This window comes from Pongo pygmaeus, chromosome 5 (assembly GCF_028885625.2).
Source record: "Pongo pygmaeus isolate AG05252 chromosome 5, NHGRI_mPonPyg2-v2.0_pri, whole genome shotgun sequence".
Taxonomy (NCBI): domain Eukaryota; kingdom Metazoa; phylum Chordata; class Mammalia; order Primates; family Hominidae; genus Pongo; species Pongo pygmaeus.
Genome location: NC_072378.2, coordinates 57558869 through 57575978, shown reverse-complemented (window position 1 = coordinate 57575978; position 17110 = coordinate 57558869). Strand labels below are relative to the sequence as shown.

At 38.8% G+C, this 17110-nt stretch overlaps 1 pseudogene; it reads left to right on the top strand.

Moving 5' to 3' along the window:
• The first annotated feature begins 883 nt into the window (after nucleotides 1–883).
• On the top strand, nucleotides 884–1355 carry LOC129039273 (oligosaccharyltransferase complex subunit OSTC-like; annotated as a pseudogene).
• The last annotated feature ends 15755 nt before the right edge of the window (nucleotides 1356–17110 follow it).

The window sequence follows — 17110 nt, the reverse complement described above, 5'->3', positions numbered from 1 at the left end:
TGTGATGAATGCTTAGTTGGCTAATGTTAATATATATGATATTCCTTCAGCACAACTATAATGTCATTGTATAATAAACACAATCTACCGGTTGCAGTGCTCATGCCTGTAATCCCAGCACTTTGGGAAGCTGAGGCAGGCGGATCACTTAAGGCCAGTAATTCAAGGCCAGCTTGGCCAACATGGTGAAACCCCATCTGTATTAAAAATACAAAAATTAGCCAGGTGTGGTGACGTGCACCTGTAATCCCAGCTACTCAGGAGGCTGAGGCAGGAGAATCGCTTGAACCCAGGAGGCAGAGGTTGCAGTGAACCAAGATTGAGCCACTGCACTCCAGCCTGGGTGACAGAGCAAGACTCTGGCTCAAACAAACAAACCCCACAATCCTTTGCCACCTAATTTTATAACAAAATAATCTACACTCCACTCTGCCTTAGAAGCACTAACACGGCTGGGCATGGTGACTCACGCCTGTAATCCCAGCACTTTGGGAAGCTGAGACGGGCAGATCTTGAGGTCAGGAGATCGAGACCATCCTGGCTAACACGGTGAAACCTTGTCTCCACTAAAAATACAAAAAATTAGCCGGGCATGGTGGCGGGCGCCTGTAGTCCCAGCTACTCGGGAGGCTGAGGCAGGAGAATGGCGTGAACCCGGGAGGCAGAGCTTGCAGTGAGTCGAGATCGCGCCTCTGCACTTCAGCCTGGGTGACAGAGCGAGACTGTGTCTCAAAAAAAAAAAAAAAAAAAAAAAAAAAAAAGCACTAACACTAATTTTATCTTTTTTTCTTGTTTGGCATGATTGGCATGCACTGATAATAAAAAATAAATTAAAAAATTGTTTCCAGGTGGTGTGTGGGGCTTGAAGCTGAGAATGGCCCTTGCTGTCACCAACATGGAGACCTTGTATCGTGTCCTGTTCTTAGTGCTTGAATGTCCCTGAATGTCCCAACCTGAAGCTGAAGAAGCCACCATGACTGCACATGGCGTCGGCCATGACTATGTATGCTCTGGTGGTGGTGTCTTACTTCCTCACCACTGGAGGAATAATTTATGATGTTATTGTTGAACCTGCAAGTGTTGGCTCTATGACTGATGAACATAGGCATTAGAGGTCAGTAGCTTTCTTGGCCTACAGAGTAAATGGACACTATATTATGGAAGGACTTGCATCCAGCTTCCTGTTTACAATGGGAGGTTTACGTTTCATAATCCTGGACCAATTGAATGCACCAAATATCCCAAAACTCAATAGATTTCTTCTTCTATTCATTAAATTCATCTGTGTCCTATTGAGTTTTTTCACGGCTAGAGTTTTCATGAGAATGAAACTGCTGGGCTATCTGATGGGTTAGAGTGCTTTCGAGAAGAAATCAGTGGACACTGGATTTACTCCTGTCAATGAAGTTTTAAAGGCTGTACCAATCCTCTAATACGAAACGTGGAAAAGAATGAAGAGCAGCAGTAAAAGAAATACCTAGTGAAAAAACAGGAAGTATATTGAAGCTTGGACTAGAATTTTTTCTTGGTATCAAAGAGACAAGTTTATCACAGTATTTTTTTTTCCCTGCTGACCTACTGATATACTAACGATGTTGAGAGGCATTTTCTTCTTAGTTTTTCATTTTTGTAAAGAAAATATACTCCATATCTACAACTATAATATTGAATGAAGTGATTATCTTTTACAACCCCCTTAACATTTTTTGGAGATGACATTTCTGATTTTCAGAAATTAACATAAAATCAGGAAGCAAAATTCCATAGGCTGAGAACTCTGGACAGCTGATCAGCTTTACCTAAGGTGTTTTGCCTTTATTTATTTTATTTTGTTTTATTATTATTTTTTGAGACAGTTTCGCTTTTGTTGCCCAGGCTAGAATGCAATGGCTCGATCTCAGCTCCTGCAACCTCCACCTCCCAGGTTCAAGTGATTCTCCCACCTCAGCCTCCCAAGTAGCTAGGATTACAGGCACCCGCCATCATGCCCGGCTAATTTTGTATTTTTGTAGAGATGGGGTTTCACCAGGTTGGCCAGGCTGGTCTTGAACTCCTGACCTCAGGTGATCCGACTGCCTTGGCCTCCCAAATTGCTGGGATTATAGATGTGAGCCACTGTTCCCAGCCTGCTTTGCCTTTAAATAGAGTATGTGATGGTAGATTACTTGAGATATGTATGTAAACTGTTTCCTGAACAATAAGATATATGAAAGGAGCAGAAATAAATAGTTTTTCTAATTAAAAATAAAATAAAATAAAATGCCATGGCATGACAATATGCATGCCACTCAAAATGCTGTCAATTATTAAAGCTGCATCACTATGATTTGTGGTCCACTTAGCAGTACTTTAAAGCAATGAAGTTGTCCCATATGGTCTCTGTTACTACTACTTAACTCTGCTCTCATAGTATGAAAACAAGCATAGGCAATACATAAAGTGTGGTGATGTTCCAATTAAACTTTGTTTATGAACACTGATACTTCAAGTTTATATAGTTTTATATATAATAAAATGTTATGTTGATTTTTAAAAACTTCTTAAATCTGTAAAAAACATTCTTACCTTAAGGCTGTACAATAATAGATGGCAGGCAGATGAACCATAATTTGCGAACACCTGACCTAAAGATCCATATATTTATCATATTTAAATGGAGTTTAGATGGTATCACCTGCCTTGTTTTATTTCACCTTCATTTCTTTTTCTGGGGGGCAGGCCAATCTGCTTTAATTCCTTTTTCTCCATTGACTTACATTACCGCACATATTACCGACAAATTAAAAACAGTACTCTACTCTCCCCTTACCAACAGTTTTGCTTTCCTCAGTTTCAGTTACCCGCAGTGAACTACAGTCTGAAAACATTAAATGGGAAATTCCAGAAATAAATAATCTGTAAGTTTAGGCCGGGTGCAATGGCTTATGCCTGTAATCCCAGCACTTTGGGAGGCTGAGGTAGGCGGATCACTTGAGGCCAGGAGTGCAAGATCAGTCTGGACAACATGGCAAAAGCACATCTCTACAGAAAATACAAAAAGCTAGCTGGGCATGGTGGTGTGCCTGTAGTCCCAGCTACTCAGGAGGCTGAGGTGGGAGGATCACCTGAGCTGGGAAGCTGAGGCTGTGGAGAGCCCTAATTGTGCCACTGCACTCCAGCCTGGGTGGCAGAATAAGACCCTGTCTCAAAAAAAGAAAAAAATTGTAAGTTTAAAAAGAATACCATCCCAAGTAGCATGATGAGATCTTGTGCCATACCACTTACCCAGCATGTGAGCTGTCCCTTTGTCCAGCATATCCACACTGTATACACTAGAGTAGCCTTCTCAGTTATCATCTCACATCATTACCGTACTTAGTACAGTAAGATATTTTGAGAGAGAGGAAGACCACATTCACCTAACTTTTATTACAGTATATCACTATAATTGTTTTATATTACTATTATTGTTATTAATGTTTTACTGTGCCTAATAAATAAACATTATCATAGGTATGTACAGAAAAAATGTAGTATATATAGAGTTCGGTACAACCCACTGTTTCAGGCATCCACTGGGGTCTTAGAATGCATCCTCCGTGGATAAGGGAGCACTACTTGTACTTGAGAGACACAGTATGCACCCTCTAAGGTCCTACAGCAGATTTATTATTTGATAAAACTAAGTTTCACCAGGTTTAACTGACACGGACCTATTAAGTACTATTTAGTGATGGTAACAGATGTCAGAATCTTACTTCACTGGGGTTGCTGATAATTCAGAATGTGTGGAGAGCTCTTTTCTCCGCAGTCAAAAGAAAAGATTGTCTACTGCAGGAAGGGTTCTCTCAACATATATCCCACTGTCTCCTTTTTGGTTTTATGTTTTGTCAAATGCATCATCAACACACTTTCAGTAAATCCAGGGCAATAAAGTAGAGACCTTCTGATTGTTCTTTATTTTTCATTTCTTTGTACAGTAGATCAATGCTCCACAGGAAAATCAATTTTAACAGTAAAACTATATGGTAATTCCAAGTCTTTTATATGATTTCTCCTCTTCTCAACCACAGAAGTTTCCCTGTTCAGAAGAAATAAAATATTTTTCCTATGGACTGATTGTGTCTCTCACCATCCTCCAAATTCACATGTTGAAGCCTTAACCCCCAATGTGACTGTGTTTAGAGATAGGACCTTTAGCAGGCAATTAAGGTTAATTGAGATTGTAAGATTGGGGCCCTAATGGGATAGAATTAGTGGCCCTATAAGAAGAGGAAGAGAGAGAGAGAGATGTCTATCTTATAGGGCCACTAATCCTATCACATCTCTCTCTTTCTTTGCCATGTGAGGACACAGCAAGAAGGCTGCCACCTGTAAGACAGAAATAGAGCCTTCACCAGAAACTGAACCTTGCTGGGCCTGTTCCTGTGCTTTCTAACTTATGGAATTGTGAGAAACAAATTTTTGTTGTTTAAGCCACCCAGTCTATGGTATTTGTTATGGCAGCCTGAGCTTACTAATACATTTCTATTGGAAAACGGGGTGTCAGTTTTCTACTGAGAACTTAAGTGCTTAGAGTGCTGTAGAAAGTGACATAATTGAGAAATACATCTTCTTTTTATCTGAAAGGCAGTACGCTCATTATAAAAGTGAAAGATCACACATAGACAGTGTATGAAATGAAAGTGTAAAAGTCTTCAATCCTTTTTCCTTTTAAAGTACATAATTAGTTTTCAAGAGTTACACTTTGTTACTTTAAACTTTATTAATTCCTGCTAAAATTAATTTAGGCTTGCAAAATCATTAAAAACAAATTAGTTATAAAATTCTTATAAGGAAACATACGGTAGCTGGGCCCGGTGGCTCACATCTGTAATCCCAGCACTTTGGGAGGCCGAGATGGGTAGACCACTTGAGCTCAGAGGTTCGAGACCAGCCTGGCCAAAGTGGGGAAACTCCATCTCTACTAAAAATACAAAAATTAGTCAGGCTTGGTGGCACATGCCTTTAGTCGCAGCTACTCAGCAAGCTGAGGCTGGAGAACTGCTTGAACCCAGGAAGGGGAGGTTGTGGTGAGCTGAGATCATGTCACTGCACTCCAGCCTGGGTGACAGAGTAAGACTCTGTCTCAAAAAAAAAAAAAAAAGAAAGTAAAGTAAAGTAAAAAGAAAACATATGGCAAAACCTTTATGTGACTGGATTTTTCAAAGATTTCTTGGGTATGATACCAAAGGGGATAGGCAATAAAACAAAAAATAGGAATATTGGACTTCGTGCAAATTAAAGTTCTGTGCATCAAAAGTCACTATTAACAGAGTTAAAAAGGCAACCCATAGAATGTGAGAAAATATTTTCAAATAATGAATTTAATGAGATTAATATCCAGAATGCACAGAATTGTTAAAACTTAACAAAACATGATTCAAAAATGAGTAAAGGACTTGAACAGACTTTTTTCCATAGAAGATATACAAATGGCCAATATCACATGAAAAGGTGCTTAGCGTCACTAATCATTAGGAAATGCAAATCAAAACTACAAGGAGAAACTACCTCATAGCCATTAGGATGACTACAAACAAAAAAAACAAAATCATAAGTATTGGTAAGGATATAGAGGAACTGGAACCCTGTGCACTGTTGGTGGTAATGTAAGATGGTGCTGCCACTGATGGAAAACAGTACGGAACCTTCTAGAAAAATTAAAAATAAAATTACCATATGATCCAGCAATTCTACTCCTGGGTATATACTAAAAAGAATTAAAGCATAGTCTTGAAGAGATACTTGCATACCATGTTCATAGCAGCATTATTCACAATAGCTAAAAGGGGGAAGCAACCTATGTCCATCGAAAGATGAATAAATAAGCAAAATGGGCACATACATATAATGTAATAGTATTCAACCTTTAAAAGGAAGGAAATTCTGATGTTCTATAACATGGATTTACCTTGAGAACATTATGCTAAGTGAAATATGCCAGTTCCAAAAATACCAATATTGTATAATTCCATTTACATGAGGTACCAGAATAGTCAAATTCATAGAGACGGAAAGTAGAATGGTGATTGCCAGGGGCTAGGGGAAGTGAGGGAATAGGAACTATTGTTTAATGAGCACAGAGGTTCAGTTTTGTAAGATGAAAAGTATCCTGGAGATGGATGGTAGTGATGGTTGCACAATAATACAAAGGTACTTAATGTTACTGAACCAAACAGTTAAAAATGATTAAGTTGGTAAATTTTATGTTATGTGTGTTTTACCACAACAAAAAACTTGGAGAAAAACAAATTAGTTTAAAAAAACACAGTTTTTGTATTATCCCCAGTTGTATTAATATTAAACTTTTCTCCTGCAGATATGATTTGGTTAAAGAGCAAACCCTCAAGTTTCTTCACAAACACACAATTCACTCAAGACCAACCAGATATAGACATATCAGACCTTATTTAGAATGTCTACTTTCCAGTAGATTTCAGGTCAATATTATGTTATAAATTCCACAAACAGGTGATTCAATGTTTATATTAGCTGCCAATTAGCAAATTCAGAAGGAACATTATTAATATGGCTATATATTAAATACTACCAGTTTCTGATAGGTAGTAAAAAAATTCACTATGTGGCTATCTGCCCCCAATTTATTTATTTATTTACTTACTAAAAGAACGCATCTTATTAATTCTCTAATAGTTGCAGGAGATGAGATGAAACATGAACACAGCCATGATAACACTTACAATATGTGGTTGGGGCGGGGTGCGGTGGTTCACGCCTGTAATCCTAGCACTTTGAGAGGCCAAGGTTGGCAGATCACCTGAGTTCAGGAGTTTGTGACAAGTCTGGCCAACATGGTGAAACAAAAATTAGACGGGCTGCTGGCATGTGCCTGTAATCCCAGCTACTGGGGAGGCTGAGGCACGAGAATTGCTTGAACCTGGGAGGCGGAAGTTGTAGAGAGCCCAGATCATGCCACTGCACTCCAGCCTGGGTGACAGAGTGAGACTCTGCCTCAAAAAAAGAAAAAAAAAATGTGGTTGGAGGAATAATATAAGCCAAGGGCTTTAAATTTTTTTTGACTGTTACAGTAAAAAATACATTTTGATCTAGAAAACACACACACACACAACTAAAACAAAATTTTAAGAAACATATTTACCCTTACTTATTTACCCTTACATGCAATGCACTGTCTCAGTTTCTATTCTGTCTGCTCTATTTTATTTCATTTAAAAAAAGTGCTGGTCATAGCACATTAAACTGATTTCACAACCCATTAATGGATTATAATTCATAGTTTGAAAAACAATGTCCTAAGCAACATCCAAATTATGAAAAACACAGTGTCTCAAAATTAAAACCTAGAAAAAGGGGAGTTTTGTAATTAATGGAAGCAAATCAAAACATAAATTCTCAATGCATTTATGTTTAATTTTAACAAATCAATGACACAACTAATGCAGGAATTCAAAAGCCACCTCTGAAATTCTAAAAAAAAAAAAAGTCACCAAACCTAAGGAAACTAAATTAATATCAAAATATAATACAGGTGTCTCATCTGCCTTTGTATTTAAATATAAGTTCTCTATTATGAATTCAATTAAAATTTTGAAAGGCAAGTACAGCACTACAATAAAATCTAAGTACTCTTTCATAGGTTTCAAAAGTTTTGGATTGCTTTATACATATATCAGTTTTGAAATGTATAGACATAAAAGACCCCTTGTAGTACTCAGGTCAGAATATGAACTGAAGACTCCCCTCTAAATAAATTCAAAAGTGGCAGGAAACTAGCGCCAATATAATTCTAAATAGCCAGTGGCTGGCTTAATGATTTCTATAAAACAGACTACTAGTTTTAGTCCAGCTGCATAGCAAGATAGGGCATGGAGGAAGGAGATGCCTATATTATTTATTTTTAGTTATATATGTTCTAGAGGAAGACAAATCAAGATTGAAATGGCTGTAAATGATTGGGTGCATTCTGAGCACTCCAACCCTCAGACAGCACTCTGCTGAGCAAAACAAATGCATGGCTTTCTCACCAAAGTGTTCTGACTTCTAGAGGGAAAACTACTGGGTTTTACTAATGTCCATTAGGCAGCATTTCAACTTACTGTTTTTACTTCTTTCATTTTCTTTTCTTTTTTTTTTTTTGAGACAGAGTCTGACTGTCTCCCAGGCTGGAGTGCAGTGGCGCCATCTTTGCTCACACAACCTCCGCCTCCTGGGTTCAAGTGATTCTCCTGCCTCAGCCTCCCGAGTAGTTAGGATTACAGGCGCCTGCCACCACGGCTGGCTAATTTTTTGTATTTTTATTAGAGACGGGGTTTCACCGTGTTAGCCAGGATTGTCTTGAGCTCCTGACCTCGTGATCCGCCCACCTCAGCCTCCCAAAGTGCTGGGATTACAGGCGTGAGCCACCGCACCTGGCCACTTCCTTCATTTTCAAATGACATAAATATTTTCAATTTCCAAGTTGTTCTGGCAATATCATGATTAAAAAAATGGTCAGTGTGCTTCGGGATGGTTCGACAATGCTGCCAAACTGTTATGGCATAACTTGGACTGGATTAGAGATTATGTGGGAGCCTAAGAAACATTATGTTTGGGCCAAGTGCAGTGGCTCACACCACTGTGGCTTTGGGAGGCTGAGGTGGGAGGATTGCTTGAGCCCAGGAATTTAAGACCAGCCTGAGCAACATGGTGAGAATCCATTTCTACGAAAAATAAAAAAAAATTAGCCAGGCATGGTGGGGCACACCTGTAGTCCCAGATACTGGGGAGGCTGAGGTGGGAGGATCATGAGAGCCCAGGAGTTTGAGGCTGCAGTGAGCTGTGTTCCTGTTGCTGCACTCCAGCCTGGGTGACAGAGTGAGATCTTGTCTCAAAAAAAAAAAAAAAGAAAAAAAGAAAAGAAAAGAAGCATTATGCTTGAGGGGGCTATAGACCTGAATCATTTTATATTTTCCATGAAGGGAAAGGAAAGGAAAACATTCTTATCTTTCTGGAGTTTGTGGACGTACTTTTACTAAAGCTAATTGAATGAATAAGCAGTGATATCATGTGTTTTCATATGTGTAACCATTATCTAGAAAAGAAATTAATTTAGTTCCCTATACTGACCTATATGACATCCTTGGATCTCTCCAATTCTGCCTCTTTCACTTAATAAGAATAAAAACATAGCTAACATTAACTGAATATTTAGTATATATAAGGTGCTATTCTATGCATTTAACCTCTACTAACTCATTTAATCCTCACAGACACCCTCTGTGGTAGGAGCAAGTATTATCCACACTTTACAGATGAGGGAGCTGAGGTCCCCAGTGGAACCTGGCAACCACTCCTAGTTGGTAATCCATAAGCAGGCTGAAGAAGGGCTCAAGCCAGAACTTAGCAACTAATCATCAAGTCAGCTTTGTAACAGGTTGTCAATTCCAATAATGAGATTTTTACTTTTTTCACTTCAAGTAGTCCCTTACAGGGCCCTCCTTGCCTAAGTTTGCCCTGTAGTACCATTCCCACAGAGACTGGAGTCTTGGCTTGCTCATCAGTGTTTATTAGGACTATAGTCCTGGTTAGAGGGTAGAGAAGGAGATCCCTTCTTTGGCCCTCCAGATGCTTTCCCTAGCTGTCTCTATTTCACTCTCTGAGTCTGGAGTTTGACCTGTTTGGGCTCCCGAACTCTCTTTTCAGCTGAGTTCAGCCAATGAGTGTCCAGGCATGAGATCAGAGGGAGGGAGGACAGCAAGTCAGGCTCCCTTCCTGTGGGGTCACTTCAGATTTCATGTGCCCGTCTCCTTTCAGGTTGCAATAACCACGCCTTTCCTGTCCCTTTGGTCCAGGGCTGGTAACATTTCCACCATGACTAGCCCTGAGGTACAGCATGATCCTTCATGGTTTCCCTATACCCAGCCCACACTTTCTTAAATAGTCCCTTAGTTAAAGCCTTTTCAAATCATCCTAATTTTAGTGGGCCATCTATTTCTTGCCAGAACTCTGACTGATACAACATGGCAGGGCTCCTCATACCTCCTGATTGCCTGTATGTCTATTTGTTGCCAGCCAGTAGATTCCTTCTGTTGCCAATATTTCCACCTGCTATCTCCCTACGGACATCTGATACTGAAAATGTACCTGATCTACACTATTTGTTTGCTGGGTTATTACTGTTCTATTGGATATGGCTTGTATTTCTAATTTCCACGTTCTGACATGATCCATCCTACCACTGATCAAGCTCTATTTCCAGGGGCAAAGGGTTTTTTTTTTTTTTTTTGCTCTTTTCTTCATGCATGCTCATATCTGTATTACTGGATCAATACCCCTAGTATTGCTGGTATCACTGGCTCCACATGTTAGCTTCATCATCTGTACCAGAGTCCCTCTGTTGCTCCTGACCTGGCAAGAGAACCAAGTGCTAAATGACCCAGCCTTTGTCTTATCAGAAATTAAACAGTGTGGCTGGCTTACTTTCATCTTGATGTGTTCACGAAGAAGACTATAGCACAGAGGTAATAGCACAGAAATAAGAGGCTGGGAAAAGTGGAAGGCAATCTTCACCTGCTCCACAGTGTCACTTACCCCAATCAATTGTCAATAAAAACCCTGCAGGCACAGGCAGAACTATCTGAAAATTTGCACAAGAAAGTAAATGCAAAATTCAGAGGGACTCTAAAATTTTCCTGTGGTTCTAGGGCCTCTGAACATTTTCTTCTTGGCTATTATTGTGTTACTACTTGTCCCCCCAATAATTATGTGCCTTCCCTCATATTTATAAAAAAACAGGCCAGGCGCAGTGGCTCACGCCTGTAATCCCAGCACTTGGGAGGCCGAGGCAGGCGGAACATCTTAGGTCAGGAGTTCAAGACCAGCCTGGACAACACGGTGAAACTTCATCTCTACTAAATATACAAAAACTAGCCAGGCGTGGTGGCAAGTGCCTGTAACCCCAGCTACTCTGGAGGCTGAGGCAGGAGAATTGCCTGAACCCGGAAGGTGGAGGTTGCAGTGAGCCGAGATCATGCCATTGCACTCCAGCCTGGGTGACAGAGCAAGACTCGGTCTCAAACAACAAACAAACAAACAAACAAAAAACAAACCACAGGTTCAGAGTTAAGCCTAGAGAGGAGTAAAATCAATTACAAGTTCTATTTTAGGAGGACTATAAGTCATGTGAACTGTTTTCTATTTCACATTTTTTTATTAATGTGGAACTTTCTATTCATCTTGAAAGTTGAGAGCAAAATGAGATTATTAAGCTTTTTGCTTTAAGTAAATGTATTCTACAACATCAATAACTTTTAGACCAATTTTGTAAATTCACAAAATCTAATATGTAATTCTGATCCAAGAATCAATGCTTACGCATAAAAATAGGCGTGATTCAACTCTCAAATATTAATCTAATCAATTATAATGTGAAAAGATGAGATCATTTCTTTTTGAAATATCTATCCCATTATACACTATGTTAATATCACATATGTATATATATAAATTTTTTTGTGTGTGTGACAGGATCTTGCTTTGTCACAGAGACTGGAGTGCAGCAGTGCTATCAAGGCTCACTGCAGCCTTGAACTTCTAGGCTCAAGAGATCCTCTGATTTTGTAATGCATTTTTCTCTCTCACTGAAAATCCTAGCTCCTAACAATATCAACATATCTGTTTGCTAAATAATATTTCTAAACAGTTTTTTGATACAAGTCCTGGTGTTACAGGTATGAGCCACCATGCCTGGCCTAATATCATATATTAATGAAATAACTGGTTACCATTCACCATTATCTCCATTAACTTTGTAATTTTATACTATCAAAAGTTTAGGTCTAAATATAATTAATGTGCTGAGTCACATATTTTAGATAATTTACTTAATAAATCATCGTAAGTGGAGTTCCCCTCTTACCTGTTACCAACCATTTCTCTCCTTACTCTGATATTTTTTCTTACCACCTTGAAGCAACATTAACATTTTAAAAAAACAAATGATCAGCTACATTACACATTTTATCAAGTTATTTCCCTATCCCTATGAAGGTCATTTAGAAAAATACATTTATTATATATTTATGAGTGAAAGTGCTATCAATAAACTCATAGAGTAATCAAAATGAAAAGGAATGTAAAAGGCCATCTTGTCTCAGTGTATTAGCATATCTGGGTGTGGTTAGCCATGGGGCAAGTCAGAACTAAAAAACCAGTTAAGGATGGAGAATGCAAGTGTTGATCAAAGAAGAAAGCTCAAGGAAATGGGATGAATCTCTTTAAGCCAGCTGAGGCCCAGGAAGCTATATTAAAGCAAGGATGGATAGATGGGTAGAGTGAGATCAAAGTAGGCAACCTAACCTCGAGGTTCAGAAGTTTCAAAGACTGAGAGGAGGCCAGGTGAGGAGGCTCACACCTGTAATCCCAATACTTGGGAGACAGAGGTGGGAGGATTGCTTGAAGCCAAGAATTACCAGCCTGAGTAACATAATGAGACTTTGTCTACTAAAAATAAAATAAATTAGCCAGCTATGGTGGTGCCTGCTTGCAGTCTCAGCTACCTGGGAGGTTATGCCAGGAGGATTGCTTGAGCCTGGGAGATGGAGGCTACAGTAAGCTATGATCAGGCCACTGCACTCCAGCGTGGGCAACAGGGCAAGCCCCCATCTTAAAAAAAAAAAAAAAAAGACAAAAAGACAGAGGAATAGGGGACTTAGCAGGGATGGCATTTGAGGACAGTGTTGTCAGTCCTTGATTTTATGGTAGAGAAGTTGTTAGAGCAGTCAGCAGGACACAGAACCTTGGGTAAATGTACATCCTGTTCATAGAAAGAGGGAAAGACTAAACTTGTCCTTCTATGAAAAGATAGAAAGCTTAGTGAGATACTCTTTTTTATTGGTAGAGGTACAGTTTTTCTATGTAGTTATTTCAAGATAGTCTTCCAGTCTGAAACCCTTACAAAGCAGGTCACATAAGTATTTACAATCATAGGCTCTAAAGCCAAACTGTCTGATCCATAACCCTAGCTCCAATACTTACTACCCATGTAATCTTTCTGTGCTTCTGTCTCTCCATCTGTGAAATGGGAATAATAAAATACCCCATTATGAGTTGATATGTCAGGTATATAATAATATGTTAATTATTATTAATTATAATATTAATTGTAATAATATAATTACTACATTCTTATAACAATATTTATATTATTAACAATATAATTATATCAATATTATCATTACAAAAATATGATATTTTATTTTATAACTAAGTATATTATTAATATTGTAATTATATTAATTTATTAATAGTAGTATTTTATTATACCACTAGTATTGTATTAATTATATTATATTATATTAATTTATTAATAGTAATAAATTATGTTAATTTACTAATAGTAATATTTTTATTATTAATTGAAGCAAATTGAACCAGATTACCCCCATACAAGCTTAGGCCAAACATGTGAGAGTAGGAGGGGAGTTTATAGCATTGAAGACAGGGGACGGCTTCAATAAACATAGCTAATTAACCTTGATACCTATGAGTCTATATTAGACAAACCTCAATCTTTTGTAAAAATATAAAGAAAAAAATTATTATAGCTTTCTCTTTTATAAAGGACAGCCAGGTGGTCTCCCATAGAGCAGTTTTTCCAAAGTAGGAGTCAGCTTGGCCCCGCTAAGCTTCTTTAGTTTTCTGGAGATGCTGGGTCAAATTTACCCAAGTGATAATGATGGAGACATGGCAATGAAATGGTAAGGGTGAAACTATAATTTTTTAATACAAAGAGTCTTGTGAAATTGCTGGATTAGGAGGTGTGGCCTAGGTAAATTCTTCATAGGCTAAAGGAGAGGACAGCATCTCTTGTGTACAAGGAAACATCTGACGTTCTGCTGGAGTGTTGGGTTGGCCTTCATGAATGTGGGTAGGGGTAGCCTAAGGAGAGTCAGAAGAGAGGAAGAGTAGCTGCTCAGCAAGCTCTAACTAAGAGGATTTCCTTTAGGGGAAGAGCTGCAGTGCAAATGAAGCAGGGAGGCAGTGGAAATGGAAAACATGCAACAGGAATGGTTTGTGTGGTTTGTGAAGTGCTGAAGAATTTTGATGCCACTTGCTAAGTATATGGTCTTTAGGCAACTCCTTACACCTCTAAGCCCTGGAATTCCCATCTATAAAATAGGAATAAGAGTAGTACCTACTCAGGGCTGCTGTGAGGATTGAATGAGTAAATGCACGTAAAGCATTTAGCAGAGAGTAGATACTCAATAAGTGCTAGCTGTTACTACCGATAACTAGGTGGTCCACATCAAGGTAGCCATTCAGTAATGAGGATGACCAGTACATGTTATTCCATGCCTTTTGGGGAAGTGGCACAGGTGAATAATAATCATACCAATCAACTCCCAGGGTGCTGTTGGTGCCCCTTAATCTAGGCACTAAGACCTAGACTTTTAACAGCTCACCAGATGGTAAACCACCAGGAAGTCTGATACATTAACTACAATCCTGCAATATCTTCTCTAGGTAGATTCCTGCCTCATTACAAATGACCACAGACTGAAAGTGTGCAAAGAACAGTGCCCACTAGGCCCAGAGGGGGGTCTGAGGCACCCAGGAAATCATATTGATCCAAGGTCTGTTTCCGTGTGGAATGCATGAATGTTATGTCACCAAACCCTAGAGGATCAGAAGAGAACTTGGAGCAAAAAGAACTAGCCGGACTGAGAGATCAGGATACCTCAGGAAACTGGACTTGCCCACTGGAGTGAGACAGTCACATAATGAAATAACCAGCTTCATACTGTAACAATATGTGATCATGATGATGTGACATTGAGACCTAGTATCCTGGAAATATGGTGGTGGAGAGGGAGTTGAGGTCCACAAATATGGCAAGAGTGGTGTCTTAGTCTGTTTTGTGCTGTTAAAACAGGATACCACAGGCTTAGTAATTCATAATGAACAGAAATTTATTGGCTTGCAGTACTGGAGGCTGGGAAGTCCAATATCAAGGTACTGGCATCTGGTGAGTGCCTTGCTGTCTTGCTGTGTCATCACATGGTGGAAGATGAAGATGAGAGAGGGAGAGAGAGAGAGGAGGCTGAACTAGCTCTTTTATAACAAATCCACTCCTAAAGTAACAGCATTAATCCATTCATGAGGGCAGAGCCCTCATGGTCTAATCACCTCTCAAAAGTCCCACCTGCCAATACTGTCACAACAATAATCTAATTTCTACATGAGTTTTTGCAGAAGTAAAATTTTAAACCATAGCATTCCACTCCTGGTGGGACGCTAGAAACAACGAGTAGGTGAAGCTGAACAGCTGGATGGGCAGTCTTCCCACCAGAGTGCAGAATCACCCTGGTGGGATCGAGGGCACCAATTACCATGTCTGCAGACTCCACAGTAGACTGTTGAATGTGGGCTTGGGGAAGGATTTAGGAAGAGTGGTGGCTATATTTACCAGAATGTCTGTGAGTTGTTTCTGGGAACCTAATACTAATTCCTTTTGTCCCTCTTTTAGGCCTTAAGACTACAGAAATTTTTGCAGACTGTGAACCCAAGACTAGCTTTTAGGACTAGTCCTATTGGCTTGGAATGGGCTTATCCATGCAAACATCTAGCTATAAATTGGGTAGTTAATTGGCATGAAGGCAGCTTAGGAATCAATTTATCCCTTCTTTCCATAACAGAAGTCTATGGAAGTGGTCCTAGATTGTTAACACAGTCTTTTCTTCTCTTAGGGTTACAACTGACATCCCAGTGGGAGTTACCTTAGGGGACTCATTTGACTCTCTCCCAATATGTTTAAAGATGCTAGAGGACAAATTAACTCCCAGCACATCATCTCCATTTAGTCTTTGGGTGGCAGCACTCACCTGCACTTGGGAGACTTATCTAAACTTTTATAGTTTAGAACAGAAAGTTTCCTTTGCTAACCATGGACGGATAGTCCCCAAGACAGTCTCAGGGGTATCCAGGTGCTGCCATTCTTGATGGATCAAATGACTTATACGCATTCAGAAGCCTCAGTACCTATGTGGATTTGTATGATTCTGAGGATTCTCATTGGGGGAGTTGGGGGAGAGCTCATTAAGAATCTAATGAAAGGTATGGATCATGTCCTCAAAATGAGACACAAGTTTTTACATGTAATTTCAGGTCTCTAGAAACCTGAATTCCAGTTTGAACTTCTACAGTAGAGATAGGACTGGCAAGAACAGGCTTTAGGTTAATGGCTTTCTTCTTTGAAATATAAACTCTACTATATTCCAATTTAGTGTGTTTGCTGTTTGTTGCCCTTTTTTACTCCATAAAGTATTTGTGGCTACAAAGACATTTTAAAGATGTACTTTTCTTTCTGTTCCTAGATTCATGGGATGTCCTTACATTGAGGTATCAATAACCTCTGGAACTATATATTATTAATACATCTTTTACTAATCATCAGTTGCTTATCACAATTTTCTGCTCTCCTTGGTACATTTAGTACTTCTGCTCTCCTAGTGACAATATTTTTTCAGGCTATGAGTGCATTGATGCATTAGCATACAACTCTATTAGCACAAAATATTTAATGCAAAAGTCCTAAATGACAAAGAATTATTGTAAGAAATAGGGGAACTCTAGCTATTCAATGTTGCTGCAGTTTTATTATCATCACAACCTAGAACTTAATTTGTAAATAATAACCAAAATTTTATTCATCTTGTAACATTTGCTATGCAATGATAAAGCTCCTATCTTTTTTTTTATCTTTTTACTTAAGAAGTGTAGAAGTTTCAGATGTAGAATGTTTATAACTTACATGGCAAGTTTCATCTTGGATCTAGAAGGCAATACCTTCAGCTTTCAAACTTGCTTTGTAAATTGCTCATTCTTAGAAATGGTGGAAATATTTTATACCATCTGAATAATAATGAACAATATTGCTCAGTGATTTATAACTCTAAGAGCTTTATAATTTGATTTATGAACAGCTCTCAAATTTTCCATTGGCAGTTCATACAACTATGAGTAAATTTTCTGGCCAAATGACTCAGTATTTTGCCGCATGACTAATCCCACACTCAATGTGGAAACTATATAAATGAATTCTATTTGCTTGTGGATAATAAATGATTAC